The 17,208-nt window shown below is 36.5% G+C and overlaps 2 long non-coding RNA genes across 3 annotated transcripts; one reads left to right on the top strand and one right to left on the bottom strand.

The window, feature by feature from the left end:
• Positions 1 to 271: 271 nt before the first annotated feature.
• LOC129900444 (uncharacterized) lies at positions 272 to 16,363 on the top strand. Of its 2 annotated transcripts, none has more exons than XR_008769614.1 (4): positions 272 to 457; positions 8,084 to 8,157; positions 8,717 to 8,855; positions 15,129 to 16,363. It is a non-coding gene; the product is annotated as an uncharacterized LOC129900444 (long non-coding RNA). The 2 variants fall into 2 exon arrangements; XR_008769615.1 differs by having other exon boundaries at positions 16,163 to 16,363.
• Positions 2,055 to 4,440, bottom strand: LOC129900443 (uncharacterized). The gene is made up of 2 exons (XR_008769613.1): positions 3,389 to 4,440; positions 2,055 to 2,336 (listed from the first exon to the last, which is right to left on the bottom strand). It is a non-coding gene; the product is annotated as an uncharacterized LOC129900443 (long non-coding RNA).
• Positions 16,364 to 17,208: the final 845 nt, after the last annotated feature.

Consider the following 17,208-nt stretch of genomic DNA (forward strand, 5'->3'; position numbering starts at 1 on the left):
TATAATACATTATGTTAGTTTCTTACTACACAAACATAATATATATTTTAAAACACTTATAATACATTTATATTGTATGCATAATTCACTTTTAATACAAGTGTAAATTTATCATAATATTGCTATATATTGCTATAAATGATAATAAATAAAAAATATCGCTAAAATCAGTAATTAATTTTAAAAAAACACTCAATGAAGCAATTTTTTTTTAAAGCTTTAAAATTTAATCTAAGCCTCATTTCTCATTATTTTCACTCATATTTTGCCCACAAGCTCTCCGAAGGGTTTCTGACAGACCAAAAGTCCAAGTTAAGAATTTCTCAAAGGCTCGGGCTCGATTTTTGTCCGCAATCACCGTAGTTGCTAAGTTGAGCTTCTTAGTTACTTTTAGTTTCAAGCTGAGCTTTTACAACAAGGTTTAGCTAATAAAATTAGTAGAATTTGTCTACTAAAGGTAAGTTTTCAACTCTCTCTTCATCTATAAAGCTTATGAGAGCATTTTTACACAATTTGATATAAAAAAAAAAAAACTCATGGGGTCTAGAGTTCAAGTTTATACCTTTGTTTGGGTTGTATAAAAGGTTGTATATAATGAAATAAGGATGTAAGGGTCTGCTGAAAGGACATTGGGAAATTCTTAGAAGCTCTTCATGGTACTCAATTAAGGTTCATAACAAAAGTATTAGTACTTGTTGCTTGATTCACAACTTTATTTGTAGAGAGATGAAAGTGGATATCCTAGACATTGATACGGAAGAACAGGTGGAGTATCAACACAAAATTATTGAAATTGAATCGTTTGAGGAGTGGACCACTTAGAGGGATGAGTGTAAAGCTCCATTTTTCATGAAAGAGGCGCCATCGACGTGACAACTATTTTTAGGATTAAAAAAAAGTAACCACCTAACGAATTAAGGTGTGTTAGGAGGTTTGTTATTGTCGGTTTGGTTCGATTTAGTTTAATTTTTTTAGCTTTTTCGATTTGAAAATAATAAATTTGTTGAAGGCATGGATAGACGCAAATACCCAGTACATGGACAATCAGCAAGTGATGGCTTGTCAGCATTTGTCTACTGTTAAGTACCCCCCCCCCCTCCCTTTAGTAAATGCAAAGTCTATCATAGAGTCAGAGAGCCCTAACAAGTCCCTGGAGAAGTCATGTGCTGACTCGTTGGTTACTAGAATTCCTAATACAAAATCTATTTCACGTAAGGGGGTGGTCATGGTGGAAGGTGTGCCACATATTAAATGGATGGAGGATGAAGAAGATACAATGAATAGGATGGAGAATCTCCAATATGCTGTTGTAGGTAAATTTACGTATGAATGGGCGGATATGAATGAATTAAGGAGGATTATTCCTCTACAATGAGATATTAAAGGCGACTGTCAGATCAGATTATTCCGAAATAAGCATATTCTGATTCGAATGACAGAACAAGCAGATTTTATTAATCTCATTTCAAAGGGAGCTTCTTATATACTATGCAAGGATGGTTATTCATATTTAATGCGCACTCTTATATATGATTCAAGATTTAATATGAAAGAAGAGACCACAAAGACTTTAGCATGGATATCCTTTTCGAACCTACTCCCCACGTACTTTGCTAAAGAGTGTCTGTTCTCATTAGCTACAGCAGTAGGTAAACCTGTGCAACTTGATCTAGCTACTATCAATAGAATTAGACCAAGTTGTGCAAGAGTTAAGGTATTGGTGGACTTGAAAGCAGATTTTCTTGAATCAGTTGTGATGGACATTGTAAATGAAGCTACAGGGGATAGTAGGAAAGAGGAGGTGCATATTAAATATGATTATGTCCCTTAATAATGTAATGAATGTAAGATGCAAGGCCATGATATAGATGATTGTAGAAATAACTCCAAGACAGATAATGCAGGATTGCAAAGCGTGATGGATAGGAGGATAGTAAAAGAGCACACTCAGCAACACAAAAAACCCACGATTCTTTTTGCCCACAAGTTCCAGAAAAGGAAAGCTCGTGTGCTTTCAAGTGGTAGAGTAGTAGGAGATCCAGGTAAGTGGAAAGTTACGAAGCAAAAGTTTCCAATCACCTGACCTCTCTCGTTGTTGGAAAACAAACTTGTTGCACTTGTAGAGAATTTTTCAACACATGAAGCAACTGGCAGACACAACAATATTGAGTCTAATCTTATGGCTTCCACAGGCAGTGTTAAGGATAACAACAACAATATAAACAAAGGTCATATTGAAATAAATCAGCAGCAACATGGAGAATCTTCAAAGGAATGGATCACTAGAGCATTTGGAAAACAAAATGGAGTAATTAACCTTGCAGAAACCGAACTACCTGCACCACCAAGCCATTGTCATACTCAAGTAGAAGATAAGATAAAAGATGTTGTAGATGATCAGCTAGAGAAGCAAGTTAATCATGATTTAGAAATAGTGTCACAAATGTACAAGTCATTTCAGAATTCAAAGAGCAGGAGAAAGAAATTCATGATAATCAAGTCAATCAAGAATTCACAGATAGTAGCAGCACAACTGGTGACAAAGGGGAAGAGTCACCTACTGGAATACTATGACAGTGATGGGCAATGCAGAGCTGGTTGAGGTGGAAGTGGAACAGGAAAATGCTTTGGAAACTATGGAGGTTCCAAAACCAGTGCAGACTAATGAACAATTTATAGTTCATTCTCCTAACAAAGTTCTTCATGATATTGTTACCCACAATGTAGGGGAGGTGAAGTGTAATATCTCTGAATCTAATCAATTTGTTAAAGGCATTTTGGAAACAGAGGAAGTTGATGGGTTGTGGGATGCTATCCAATTAGAAGCTGATGTATCACCAAGATTGTTGAAGAATGCAAGGAAAGGAAAGAAGAATGGTAATGGAGATAAGGTTTTACGCACCAGTGTTCAGCCTAAAAGATCCATATCAGTTTCTAGTAATCAATGAAAGCCCTCATTTAGAATATTAGGTCTGTGAAGTCTCAACAAGCTTTTCAAAGAGTAAAGATGCTCCATAACTACCATAAGTTCACTTTTATTGGCCTGATGGAGTCTTTTCAGCATATTGGTGAGAGCAATAAGTATAGGATAAGGATGAAGATGCAATTGTCCTTATCTAGTTGCAATGGAAAGTTTTGGTTATTCATTAACCATGATATTACTGTCAATATACTAAAGGATACTGATCAGCAACTCACTATGCAGTTACAGGATCAAAATCAAGTTCTAAACTTTGTTGTCACACTAGTCTATGCCAAGTGTTCAGCAGATGAGAGTTTGAGGTTATGGGATGATATTTATCAAGTTGCAGCTAGTATGTCAAATCCATGGTTGATAGCAAGGGACTTTAATATTGTATTGAATTTGAAGAAAAGATTGGTGGTTTACCAGTCTTTGATGATGAACATGAAGATTTTGAAACATGTATTTCCTCTTGTGATCTTGCTGAACTTCTTTTTAAAGGGAGCCCTTTCACCTAGTGGAATGGTAGAGCAGGCAATGACTGCATTTTTGAAAGGTTGGTAGAATTCTTGTCAATCATGTGATATAAGAAAAGTTTTATCATATAGAGGTGGAACATCTTTCTAGAACAGGTTCAGATCATGCTCTAATGTTTCTTACTTGTGAAGACAGATTGTCCAGACATAAGAAACCTTTTAGGTTTTTCAAATTCTGGACTGAGAACCCTTTTTTTATTGAGGTGGTAAGACAGAACTGGTGTTCAAATGGTCCCAAAACCCTTTTTTGGAGTTTAAGGATAGCATCAAGAATGTGAAGTCTGCTTTGACTGCGTGGAGTAAGGAAACTTATGGAGACATCTTCAAGCAATTAATAATCAGGGAAGATATTGTCAAGATTAAAGAGAAACTGTTTGAAGAAGTACCACTACTGATAATAGAGAAAAGTTACAAAGAGCCCAGGCAGAAGTTAAAAGATATCTTCACTTTGAAGAAATCTTTTGGTAGCAGAAAGCAGGATATGATTGGTTTGAAAATGGTGACAGAAATACCAGATTCTTTCACAGTATTGTAAAGGGGAGGAGGAAGAGGTTGCATCTGAATAGAATTCAAAATACTCAGGGTTGGTTAGAGGAAGAGGGTGAAATAGTTACAGAGGCTATCAATTTTCATAATAATCAGTTCATGTAGGAAAGAGATGCTATGACTTTCCCTTTGCTAAGGCATATTCCCAAGCTTATTAATATGGAGGATAATTTTTCTCTCTGTCGGCAACCTACCATGGAAGAAGTTAAAAATGACCCATCTATCCCCATTTAAGTTTAAAATGCAATTTTTAACTTAAATGGGGATAATATGGATTGATAGGCAGATTTTATTAGAATTGCTGGAATGTAGTAGGTAATGATGTTTTTAATATTGTTCAAGAATTTTTCAGAGGTAATACTCTTCCTAAGTCTATTACTCATACTAACTCGGTCCTTTTGCCTTAGAAGGAACATATTCAGTCTTTCACAGACTTGAGACCAAATAGTTTGACTAACTTCATCAATAAGATTATGTCAAAGATTGTGCATGATAGAATTGAAGGGTATTTGTCACGATTCGATTTTTCAGGTCATGATGGTGCCTACTATGACCCACCAATAGGCAAGCCGACCCATATCCCAGAACTATGAGTAATGGGATGTCAGGGTAGAAGACCAACGATACAACTAAAAATAAAACTGAAATAGCAAGAACATAACTGAACGACAGAAGCTAAACGAAACATATACAAATAAAAAGATTTTTCCCAAAACCTGGAAGTCACATGTACAGAGCTACTACAAAAAGAATACAAGTCCAAAAAGTGGACCACAGAAACAGATTGTCTCAAAAAGCAAAAGACAGGCAAAATATATGTACAGAGAGACGGGTAAATCCAGAATGCTATTGCTCACCCTCACCTTCGATCAAGACAACAGCTAGCTCGAATCAACGTCGATAGCTAGTACTCGGACCTACATCACGAAAACAGATGCAGAGTGTAGTATGAGTATCAAAACAATAGGTACCTAGTAGGCATCATAGGCCAATTGAGCAAGATAAGCAGAAGTAAACTGAAATGCAAGAAAATAATCACAACCAAAGATAGGAGAAAAAGGTAAATGTAGGTATGTACACGAGCGTACTCAACACACTAAAAAAGAGAAACTACTAAATTCGTCGGGCTCCCATAAACCCGACGGGTACGCTCGTGCACAAGTCTATAGGTAACAACCTGAACGGACTCTCATAAGCCCAACAAGAGCAAAGATAGTTGACCCCATAAGGTTCCAATAATGCCACCAATTTCCCGAACTTGAATCGAACCATCCTGAAAGCCTGAAGCGTTAACTCAAAAGCTGAGAATAGATGGGAACTTAAACCGAAGCTTCTTTAGAAGATCAGGGAACTGAACCGATATTTGAAAGCAACTAAGGACTTGAACCAAGGTATAGATAATTTGAGACTCGAACCATGTGAAAAAGGGTACCAAAGACTTGAACCCCGATAATAACTAATTGTGGATTTGAACCACATGAAAGAGAGACCACAAAATTGAACTGGGTAATAGTAGCTACGGGCTCGAACCAAAGCAGGTGAGTAGCGATGGACTTGAACCAAGGCTATATAAAGGCGGTGGGCTCAAACCACAACTAAGTGAGGAACGATGGACTTGAACCAAGGCTATATAAAGGCGGTGCGCTCAAACCACGGCTAAGTGAGGAGCGATGGACTTGAACCAAGGCTATATAAAGGTGGTGCGCTCAAACCACGGCTAAGTGAGGAGCGATGGACTTGAACCAAGGCTATATAAAGGCGGTGGGCTCAAACCACAACTAAGTGAGGAACGATGGACTTGAACCAAGGCTATATAAAGGCGGTGCGCTCAAACCATGGCTAAGTGAGGAGCGACGGACTTGAACCAAGGCTATATAAAGGCGGTGCACTCAAACCACAACTAAGTGAGGAGCGATAGGCTTGAACTAAGGCTATATAAAGGCGGTGGGCTCAAACCACGGCTAAGTGAGAAGTGATGAACTTGAACCAAGGCTATATAAAGGCGGTGGGATCGAACCATAGCTAAGTAAGGAGCGACAGACTTGAACCAAGGCTATAATACCAAGGCAAGGGCTTGAACCCCGCTTGGTGGAGTGAATTGGAGACTTGAACCATGAACAGAGGTGAGTCAGCCAGAATTAGGATTAGCGTCCTACCGAGCACCATGAGGAGTACCCCCAAACTGAGTGCCATCAATAAATCACTCCAGACCGAACCACATCCAACCAGAATCGTCGAGATGACTTTTAGAACCAAGAACCAATCACCGGACCGATAGAAGAATAGGTATTATGGAGGTAAGGTTCCCAAGCTGTGTGACTGCCTAGCTAAAGCTCAGACTATCAGAATCAAGTCTACGATATCAATCTATAGGGAGCTAAGCTTCTTAGTTTTTTTTGTAGGCCGAACATCTTTTTCCTAAAAAGTCCTCACATGGTCAGCCTGCTTGACTAGCTCAAAAGGTAGTAGCTGGAGTATGTAAATGGGCTTTGAATAAGAGTTGGGTGATTTTTTTTCCAATAATTCCCCTAAACGACGTCGGAGAAGTTCTAAGGTCCAACAGCACCAAAATCGCGCAAGTCTAAGGCAACACTAGTCTGAACCTAGACTAAGGCTAAGCATGCTTTCAAATATATAAACCAAAGGCACAGCACACACCACAAGGTAGGGATAATTAACAATAACATGAGTCATGCTTTATCAGTCCGAATCTTCTCCCAAAATAACACCTCGGACATGAATTCTAGTAATTTAGCATGCTTGATGACCAAACCTCTCCAAGCTCATACAATTAAGTATACAAGTGCCTAACCATGCTCAATCTAAAGGGGGGAAATCATAGTCTACCTGTAGGCCAACCATGTGTGCTCCAACTAATGGAACCGGAGTTTTTCCCTTTCGAACGGTCTCTGAACACTGTCAACGTTAATACAGTCGTTATGACACTAAAATTATTAAATTTGGAGTTGGACCAATTTCGTAGTCGAAAATCAAATATTATAGGATCCGCTCTGTAACTCATGGAATTGACTCTAAAAATAGGCTCCAACCCCCCAACTCATGTTTCAAAAAAGAACACAATTCACGCACAATATCAGCTACAATCCAAGCATGCATCAAAATTGGCATTTAGCTCAAGAATACCAAACTTGCAGGGAAAAAGGGAAATTTACCTTAAGAGAAGCCTCAAATCCTAATTCTGATCACACCGCTGGAATCCCCTCAAAAAATTATGCAACTTAGCCTTTGGAATCACTCAAATTGCCTCCAAATTGAAAGAGCAACCGTCCTTCAAAGTTCCATGAACAAAGCTAGAAATTGGGACTTAAACGAGCCTCAGGTGTCGCAAAAGCGAACACCCGCTGGTAGATTAAGCGACCATCTTAAAGAGGCGGGCATTGCTTTAGCAGGTCGCTTAAGCAACACCCACCTAAGAGGGCTTGGTCGCTTTAGCAACACTTGATTTAGCGACCAGGAGTCGCTTTAGCGACGGCACCAGACTCAGCTAGTGCAAAAATGAACCATGTCAAATTTTCCGATGGGGTGCTCGGAATTCATTCGGAACCCCGTGCGAGAAAACGAGATATGCTACCCCACCAAATTCAATATTCCAGACTCAATGGCACATTCAAAATTCTCATACGAAGTTATTTTAATGAAAATTGAGTTTCACACCCAAGTGTTATTTTTGGCCTAATTCCATAATGGGCCTCAGGATTAGACCGGAAGCCTCAGAAAATGAACGAAAGGTCGTTCTAGACCAAACTCGATATTCTAAAACTTACTATGCTGTCAGAATTTTCATCCGAGTACATTATCCAAGAATATTGACCAAAGTCAATCATACGACAAGTTTCAATAATAAAGTGCCAAATGGCCACAAACTCATATTGATTACCTCAGTATTTGTGTCAACCATGCTACCAGCCTAATTTGGCCATTTCAAAGCTGATGGAACCATTAAAATTCTGTTCTAAGGTTTTTTTTCCTGAATTTATTATCGAAGTCAATTTTTTAAGTTATAAAAGCTTTGAAACAGGAAAACGGGCCTAAAACCCAAACAAACGACCAGACGATCGAACAGTAAGTGCCAGTGACTTGGGATCGCTACAGGTACGCTCTAAAGAATGAAATGAATGTTTTATTTCTAAAATGACCTGGAGGTTGATTATAATATCCACCTAAATTAATTTCTTTCAACCAATCTAGTTTTGTAAATGGTAGAAGTATCATTAAAAATGTTCTGCTCACACAAGAGATTGTTACTGATATCAGAAAAAGGGGAAAACCAACAAATGTGGTATTAAAGTTGGATATGGAAAAGACATATGATATGGTATCATGGTTTTTCTTGATGAAAGTGTTAAGGAAATGGCTTTTATTGAAATATTTATGGATCTAATTTAGAGATTACTATCCAATAATTGGTATTCTAGTATCCTATACTAATTAATAGATAGTCTCATGATTTCTTTCATTCTACCATAGGGATTAAGCAAGAAGATCCTCTTTTTCCTACTTTGTTTATTTTATCAGCTAAAGTTCATTCTAGATCTTTGAATGCTTTATTTGAGGATGATCGTTTTATGGGATATGGTATGCCTATATGGAGCACTCATATTAACCATCTTGCTTATGAAGATGATACTATTGTTTTTGCTTCTATTGATAGGTATTTTTTAAAGAAGATAGTTTCAGTTTTACAGGCTTATGAGACACAGTCAGCACAAAAAATCAACATGGAGAAGAGTGTTTTTTCATGCATCAGAATGCAGTTGCAACTCATAAGCAATTGGTTAAAGAGTGCACAGGTATATCTAGAGGTCAATTCCCATTGAAGTATCTTGGTTGTCCTATTTTCCATGCTAGGAAAGAAAAGATACATTATGTAGATCTTATACCACCTATTTGTGTAATGAAGGAGCTTTATAAAATTCTTGCTAAGTTTTTCTGGAGCAATGAAGTTGAAGGTAAGAGCAAACATTGGGCTGCCTAGGAGAAAGTGTGCTTACTAAAACAAGAAGGGGGTTTAGGTTTCATATCTATTTTTGAAGTGTCAAAAGCTATGCATGCTAAGCTTTGGTGGAATTTTAGGACACATAACATTGTATGGGCTAACTTCTTGCGAAAAAAGTATTGTAAAAAGCAAATGCCTTCATATGTTCAATGGAAGGGAGGATCTCAGTTATGGAAGAACATGTTACAGAATAGGGAAGTTATTGAAAAATACATATGGTGGGAACCTAAAGGAGGTATTTTATCAGTTTGGTATGATAATTGGACTCTACTCAGTCCATTATATAATCACCAAATAGAAGTACAACTTGTCATTCATTGATGGATATTGAAGTTTTTATGCAAGAAACAAGTTGAAGCTATAAGGAAATGCAACATCACCTATATGTTAATGCTATTGATCATGTTAAACAACATTTGAACCATGTAAGATAATCTGATGAGGGAGATAGACCATGGTGGATCAAAATGAGCTCTAGCAAGTTTACAGTTAAGAATGCAGGGAATATGTTGAGAAGAAGAGAAGAGATTAACAAATTTTTTCAGAAAATTTGGATGCAAGAGATCCTATTTAAAATCTCATTTTTTGGCTGGAAGGTTTGAACAAATAGGGTACCAATAGCTGCTGCTTTAAATTAATGGAATCCCAACTTGGCACAATTATGTTATTGTATTATACCCAAAAGGGAAATCTTAGAACTTTAAAAGGGGAGGTTGATTTCTCTATATGGCAATATTTTTCTAAAGCTGCAGGTATATAAGGGCCATGGATACAGGTTAAGCAGTCCATGATAAAATGATGGGAAGCTAAGGTGAATTCTAAACAAAAGCTAATCTTCCAAGCAATTCCTATCCTTATTTTATAGTTTCTATAGAAGAGGAGAAACTCAACAGTACATGGAGGTTCTTATACTAAAGGGAAGGTGATCTGGATATAAATAATAAGGTGCAAAAATTATAAGAAAGAAGTTTTGTTATGATCAAATCCCAACAACTTGGCCTCAATATGTTAGTTTGATTAATGGATTCAGAACTAAATTTAAAGCTAAATGGGTTAGATGGTATCCTCCTCCTAGTGGGTGGTGGAAATACAATACTGGTAGGGGCTTCTTGAGGCAATTCAGGCCCAAGTTCCGCTACCTTTTATGTGAGGAATTCTTGTGGAAACAGATGTAACTCAGCCACTCTTGAACTTTATTAAGCTAGTTGCCCCATCAGGATCATTTCGACCAACAGTAGAGTATGATTGGTATCCAATATTCTGCACTGAATGTATTAAGTGACATAATGGAGAAGAGTGTTGGTCAAAGAAGATAGAAAAAGAAGCGGAGGGGACTAATCCTTCTTTTCAGGTGGTAAAGAAGAAATGAAGGAAGAATAGAAGGCCTAGGCAATCAAAAATGGGATAGAGAGCTACATGTGTAGTTAGACAACCTACAAAGACCTTGAACCATATTTACAAAGCTAGTACAAGCCAGCAAGTAAATCCTGCTCAAGATGGCTTACAAAAGAGTAATATTTTAGTAATGAACAACTGTAGTGCTCTCCAGGAGAATGCTACACAATCTGGAGACCCTGGGATACACATAACCCTCAATGATAGTATTCTCATAGAATATAAAGGGCCTTAACCAGCCCCTGAAATAAAAGGAGTTGAAACTCTTTCTACTGAAATACGAGATAGATGTAATGGGAATACTAGAAACTAGAATTAAAGAGCAAAAGTCAACAAATATTGTACAAAAGATAGCACCTACATGGAAGAATTATATGAATTACCCCATGGCCTATAATGGGAGGATATGGTTATTATGGAAGGCTCACATACAGATCCAAGTGTGGGTGGTACAAGAGCAATTCATATATTGTGAGGTGAAGGAGACAACTACAAATTTTGTAGCCTTCTTTACAGTGGTTTATGCAAAAAATGAAAGTCAACAAAGAGAGTCCTTATAGAGAGAATTAATACAGATTAGGAACAATATAGAAGAGGCGTGGCTGCTATGTGGAGATTTCAACAATGTCTTCAATACTGAGGATAGAATTGAATCTCATGAGAAGTCTAGAACTTTAGAGATTGTATTGCTGGCTTACAGTTTAATGTCTTTAAACAAACAGGATGGCAATATACTTTTTGCAGTAGGCATCAAGATGATAGCAGAGTATACTCAAAGATAAACTGGGCTTTGTGGAATTTTAAATGGTTGTAGGATTATGGACATGTAGAGGCAACATTATTGAAACTGGGGATCTGATACCATTCCCCAATCTTTATCCAAGTATGCACAAGACCACATTATAGGCCAAAACCATTCAGATTATTCAACAATGCCTTAGATCATTCAGATTATTCTTGAAGTTTAATGGTTCAAGAATGGTTCAGCTATGGGGTAAACTCAAAACTTTAAGAGGAGGGCCGAGAGAACTAAATACATATATGGCTTCTTACAATCAGAAACTACAATGTGCTAGACAAAAATAAGAGATTATCCAACAACAATTGGCCAACCTCTTAACAGGACACTGGTAGAAGAACAACATATTTAAATGACAGAGATTAGGAAGTGGAGTGATATTACGAAATAAGTATTGAAACAGAAATCAAGAGTCAACTGGATAGCTGGAGGTGATGCCAACACCAAATATTTCCAAGTTCAGATGAAAATGAGAGCTAAAGCTAGTGGAAGAGGAATTTATAGTATTCTTTACTAACCTTATGGGGATAGCATCAGTGCAACTTCCTTGTACAAATATAGAAGTGATCAAGCAGGGACCTTATTTATATTATGCACAAAAGTGCTCTGTTATAGCTCTTATTACTGATCAGGAGATTATAGAAGCAGTAGAAGGGGTGGCTAGGGATAAAACACCAGGTATTGATGGTTTTCCAGTGGAGTTTTTCTTAAAGCACTAATCTATAGTCAAAGAAGATATTCTCCTTATAGTGAATGAGTTTTTTGATATTGGAAAGTTATACAAAAAAGTCAGTTATATAGTTATTACATTGGTTCCCAATGTTACTACTCCTACTCAGGTCAAAGATTATAGACCTATTGCATATTACTCTACTACTTATAAGATAATCACCAAGATACTGACTAATGGAATTAAGCTAGTTATAGGTGATCTTTTTGGCCCCTCACAAAGTGCATTCATTGAAGGAAAAAGCATTATAGATAATATTCTATTTAGTCATGAACTGATGAAATGGTACTCTAGGAAAGGTTTATCTCCTAGGTCTACTATGAAAGTGGATTTAAGGAAGGCTTATGACTTTATAGAATGAGAATTCTTGAAAAGGTTGATGGTTGAATTAGGCTTCCCATACAAGTTTGTTGATTGGATAATGGAATGCATATCTACAGTATCCTATTCCTTGATTATAAATGGTAGTCTGACCAAACAATTTCAAGGGAAAAGGGGTATTAGCCAAGGGGATCCTATGTCCCCCTATTTATTTGATAGAAAAAATATGCAGAACTTATTTTTGGATAGGTTCAGTATTAAGCTCTAGAAAAACATTGATCTCATGGGAAAATTTGTGCCTACCTAAGGTTGCAAAGGGCCTTAACATAATTAACTGAAGTTGTGGAACAATGCAGCAATCTTAAAGCTATTATGGGCAGTACATGAGAAGAAAGATTGTCTATGGATTAAGAGGGTTCATACCTACTATCTAAAGAATGCAATTATAAAGCAGTGGCCTATACCAACCAATGCAACATGGGTTGTGAGGAAGATCCTAGAAGCTAGGAAGCATCTCAAGAATATAGGAACACAAGGTGATATAGTAACAGAGTTAAAAGCAGTAGTAGTAGAAGGTAGATACTCTATTCAAAGGATGTATCTTAAACTTCAACCAAGCTATCCTAAGGTGTGCTGGAAGAGTATTGCTCTACAACAAAATATCCATCCAAGACATAAGTTTGTGGTATGATTAGCTGTGTGTAAGAGACTAGCTAAAATACAAGCACCAGCTGAACGTGTTTAGTGTAAAATAGGTGATGAGACTTTTGATCATCTCTACTTTAATTGTTCTGTTACTAGCTCCTTATGGAGAAAGCTATTGAATTGGCTGGGTTTTATAAGATCTGTGGGAAGCTAGAAAGATGAGTTAGATTGGGCAAGAAGATGGTCAAGCAAGAAAACAGGTATGGGCTCTATAACCAGCTATGTATTTGCTATGGTGGTCTACATCATTTGGAGGGAAAGGAATGCAATGAGATTTCAAATGTCTACATTCCAACAAGATAGAGTATGTAAGGAGATGGGACTTTTTATCCAAGTGTGTGGCCGAGATTTGAAGAAATGGGCAGAACCATTGCTGAAGCTGAACAAGATACCATGACATATATGCTGCAGTTGGAAAGAAATGTTGAAGAGTTAATATGATTAGTCACTAGTTTAAATTTGTTGATTATATTTTGGTTCCAATTAGTACTAGGAACATGGTAGGAAATTGAGAAGTAAGTAGTCAGCTCTTACTTAGATATGTAAATGAGCACTTTTTTTGGTATCACTAAAATGATAGTTTTGACCCCCAAAAAAACTTATAGGCCAATGAAGTTACCAAAAAAAAACATGAAGGAGATCTAATATGTGCGAAATGATTTATGATTCCTGATTCTTATAGTTTGGTGGCGAAGGTGATTGCTATAAGAACAAGATTGCAATTTTGTTTGGAAAATCACATCCCAAACATAATTGATGAATCTGATTCTTTTGCTACAGTGAATATTATCACTGGTGTTTGAAATATCCCTTGGAGGGTGTGTAATGACCCTGAAGGTCATTATTGGAAATTTTTGCAAATTAACCATAAAACCACTCTTGATAGTTGCCCTGAGTCATTTATGATCAATGTAGGGTTTTGGTTTTGGGATATTCTTTAAAAAGTTGAGTCTTGGGAGTTTTTGAGATTTTAAAGGCTTAAAGTGTTCAAAAGAAGTATTTGAAACCAATTGGAGCTACGAGTCTCAAAATATATTTCCACTATTCTGGTAGCTCTGCATGTGAAATTTGGTCTAGGAGAGTTTACAAAGTTAGATTTGGAGTTGTAACGAAGATTTGAGATCCTAAGTTGGAAATTTTTGAAATTTTGATTATAGAGTTGACTTTCGTCAACATTTGAAGATCCGATGCTCAAAATAGAATTTCGATGACTCCGTTGGATTTGGGGGATAGTTTTAGGTCTAGGAGTAGTTTTGGTTGAATTTTTGAAGGTCCCGAACTCATTTTGATATTTTGAGGCTTAAGTTAGTTATTGCGATATTTCAAATTTCAGGTAAAGAAGATTTCAAATTAGATTTTTAAAGGTTCCATTGAGTCTAGAATGTTGAAATTAGTATGTTAGCATATAAATTTTATATGCATGGGATTCTGAATGAATCCCGAGGGTCCTTTCGATGTATTGTGGATGAGCATGTTGTTGTCATCTAGTGTCTTTGGCTGTCTCTCTGCAATCGCGAGCCAAGTGGCGTGATCGCTATCCCTGAAGAATTTTCTTCTCCGCAAACGCAAGCCAAGAGGAATGATCGCGAAGGTCAATCATGTTCCTTCTTCACGATGGTGAAGGTGTAGTGCCGCGACCACATTGGTCAAGGCCTAAAACAGTGTTAACAATTCCCAAATTGGAAAAAGATCCCATTTCCATCATTTTTTGAGTTCTTGAACTAGGTAGAGGCGATTTGGAGGGAGAATTTTCATGGGATTTTAGTGGAAAGTCTTTTTAACTCTAAGTCATCATTTTCCAATCATTAAATTGTTGTTTTCAATTCGAATTTTGGGGATTTTAAGTTGGGGAATTGAGGATTTTTTAAGAACGTGAGATTTTTAATGTTTTGATGATTGTGAATTGATTTTAAGTCCAAATTTGATTTTATTTTCACTAATAGTTTCCTTATACTTCAAGGATCATTTTTATGTAAAAAAATTTGGGTTTTCGGTTCGTTTACGAAATAGAGTTTTTCGGATCGATTTTGGCTCAATTTTTAAAAATTATGATTTGGATGTCGTTACACTCGTATTTTTATTGTGATTGCATATTTCAATAGATTTTATTGATTCAGAACATCATCATAAGGGAAAAAGCTCAGAATCCGAAGTATTTCGAGGTTAATTCGAGGCAAGTGAATTTCTAAATATTTGCTTAAGCTTGTACGATCATATATTCATGTCTTATATGTTGAGGAGTAATGGGAAGTGGTTTTGGGGACTATTTGATATTCAATTAAACTTGATAATGAAGAATGGGGTAATAAATGGCAAATGAGATAATTTAACATGACGTATTCAATATGATTAAGTCTTGACTAATTGTGAGTATGTGGATAGATTGTTGTGACATGAGTTATGGATTATCATTGATATCATTCCATTATTGTGGTTTACATAAACATTGCCTATTTGAATAGGTTCTGCTATATATTGAGATGGAAATGTGGATAGATTGTTGTGACATGAGTTGTGACTTATCATTGATATCATTTCATTATTGTGATTTACATGAACATTGCCTATTTACATTAGTTCTGATATATTGAGATGGAATTGATTTGAGGATTATTCCGAAGGGAAATGGTTCTGGAAATGCCAAAGGAAAATGGTTCTGATGAGTGATGATTATTCCAAAGGAAAATGGTTATGGCGATGCCGAAGAAAAATAGTTTTGGCGATTGATATTTATGCCGAAGCGAAATGGTTCCAATGGATACATGGTACATTGTGCCCCTATGGGTTTCGGACTTCTAGTCAGCAGATGTGTATCATTAGGGCTAACATGCATCACTATACGTGACATTGCATTGCACTACATTGCATCATACATCTTTTTCCATTTGTGGATATGTTTACCCTTGATATTTCTGTGATTTATCCTATTGATTGGTGTGACTTGACTGAGACTTGAGCTGTGTTGTTGTTGATATATATATATATATACTTGTGTTGTTAGACTAGGCTGATTTCTATGCAGATTGTAGTTTGAGGGGTTCGGTTGGTATGACATTCATACTTGCATTTTATTAGCTTTGTTTAGTCTTAGTTGTTTACTTGCTGGTACCACATTATTGGTACTTACTTCTTGCTAACTACACTTGTATAGGTTCTAAGCCCGAACAGTGACCCAGTTTCTTTCGTTCATCTGAGGCTTACTAGAGAAAACTTGAGAGGTAGTTGTTGATACTGGTGATCTTTCTTGTTCCTTTTTAATTTTACTTTGTTCTATCTGAGAGACAAAGATTTGAGACTTATTTTTATTTCAGTATCATTATATTTAGAGGCTTGTACATGTGACAATCAGTTCTAGGGGATTTTATAGTTGACTAAGATTTCCATTTTTATCTATTATCAATCTATTTTAAATTATTTCTGAATTTTATTCCATAAATTTTGGGTTTAGTCTGACTCATCATGTCTGATTTTGGGTCCTGACAAATGATATCAGAATCCAGGTTCATAGGTCTCACGTGTATAAGTCAAATCTAAGTAGAGTCTCGAGGATCAGTACGAGACGTCTGTACTTATGTTTGGGAGGCTATGAAGATAGTTAGGAAAGATCTTCACTTCTTGATTTTTCTATCATGCGTTCTTGATCTGATCTAATTCATATCGCTTCACTCTGTCTTCTCTTTTATAGTGATGACTCGTGCTTGGTCCTACGTGCGTGCAGTTGAGATATCATTGCTTGGTTTTAGTGTTAGATCTAGTATTAAGGCAAAAATGATATACTTATGGAAATAATGTGTGGTCAGACTTAGAATGCTCTACGATTCGAAAGGAATGAGTGAGGTTATGGTTCAGTTATATGTTTTGAGGATATGGTATTGGAAGATGAATAATGGTTGAGAGATTGTGTGAACATCTCATCATATCTAGTTAGTTATTCAACAATGGAAAATAGCACTTGCGTGGCTTATTCGATATCTAAAGTGGTTTGACAATGAAGAATAATATAATTAGGGGAATGACTATGTTGTGAGCACTGTGCCTTTGGGGACTATAGTCTGTGAAATTTATCATAAAAGATTGGGTTGTATAATGTATGATGATGATAATGTTACGTCAATCAAAATTAAAATTTTATGGTGATTTTATTGAGTGGGTGTATATCAGGAAGGGTTATGATACATCTATTGCCACAATACATGT

This window comes from Solanum dulcamara, chromosome 8 (assembly GCF_947179165.1).
Source record: "Solanum dulcamara chromosome 8, daSolDulc1.2, whole genome shotgun sequence".
Taxonomy (NCBI): Eukaryota; Viridiplantae; Streptophyta; class Magnoliopsida; order Solanales; family Solanaceae; genus Solanum; species Solanum dulcamara.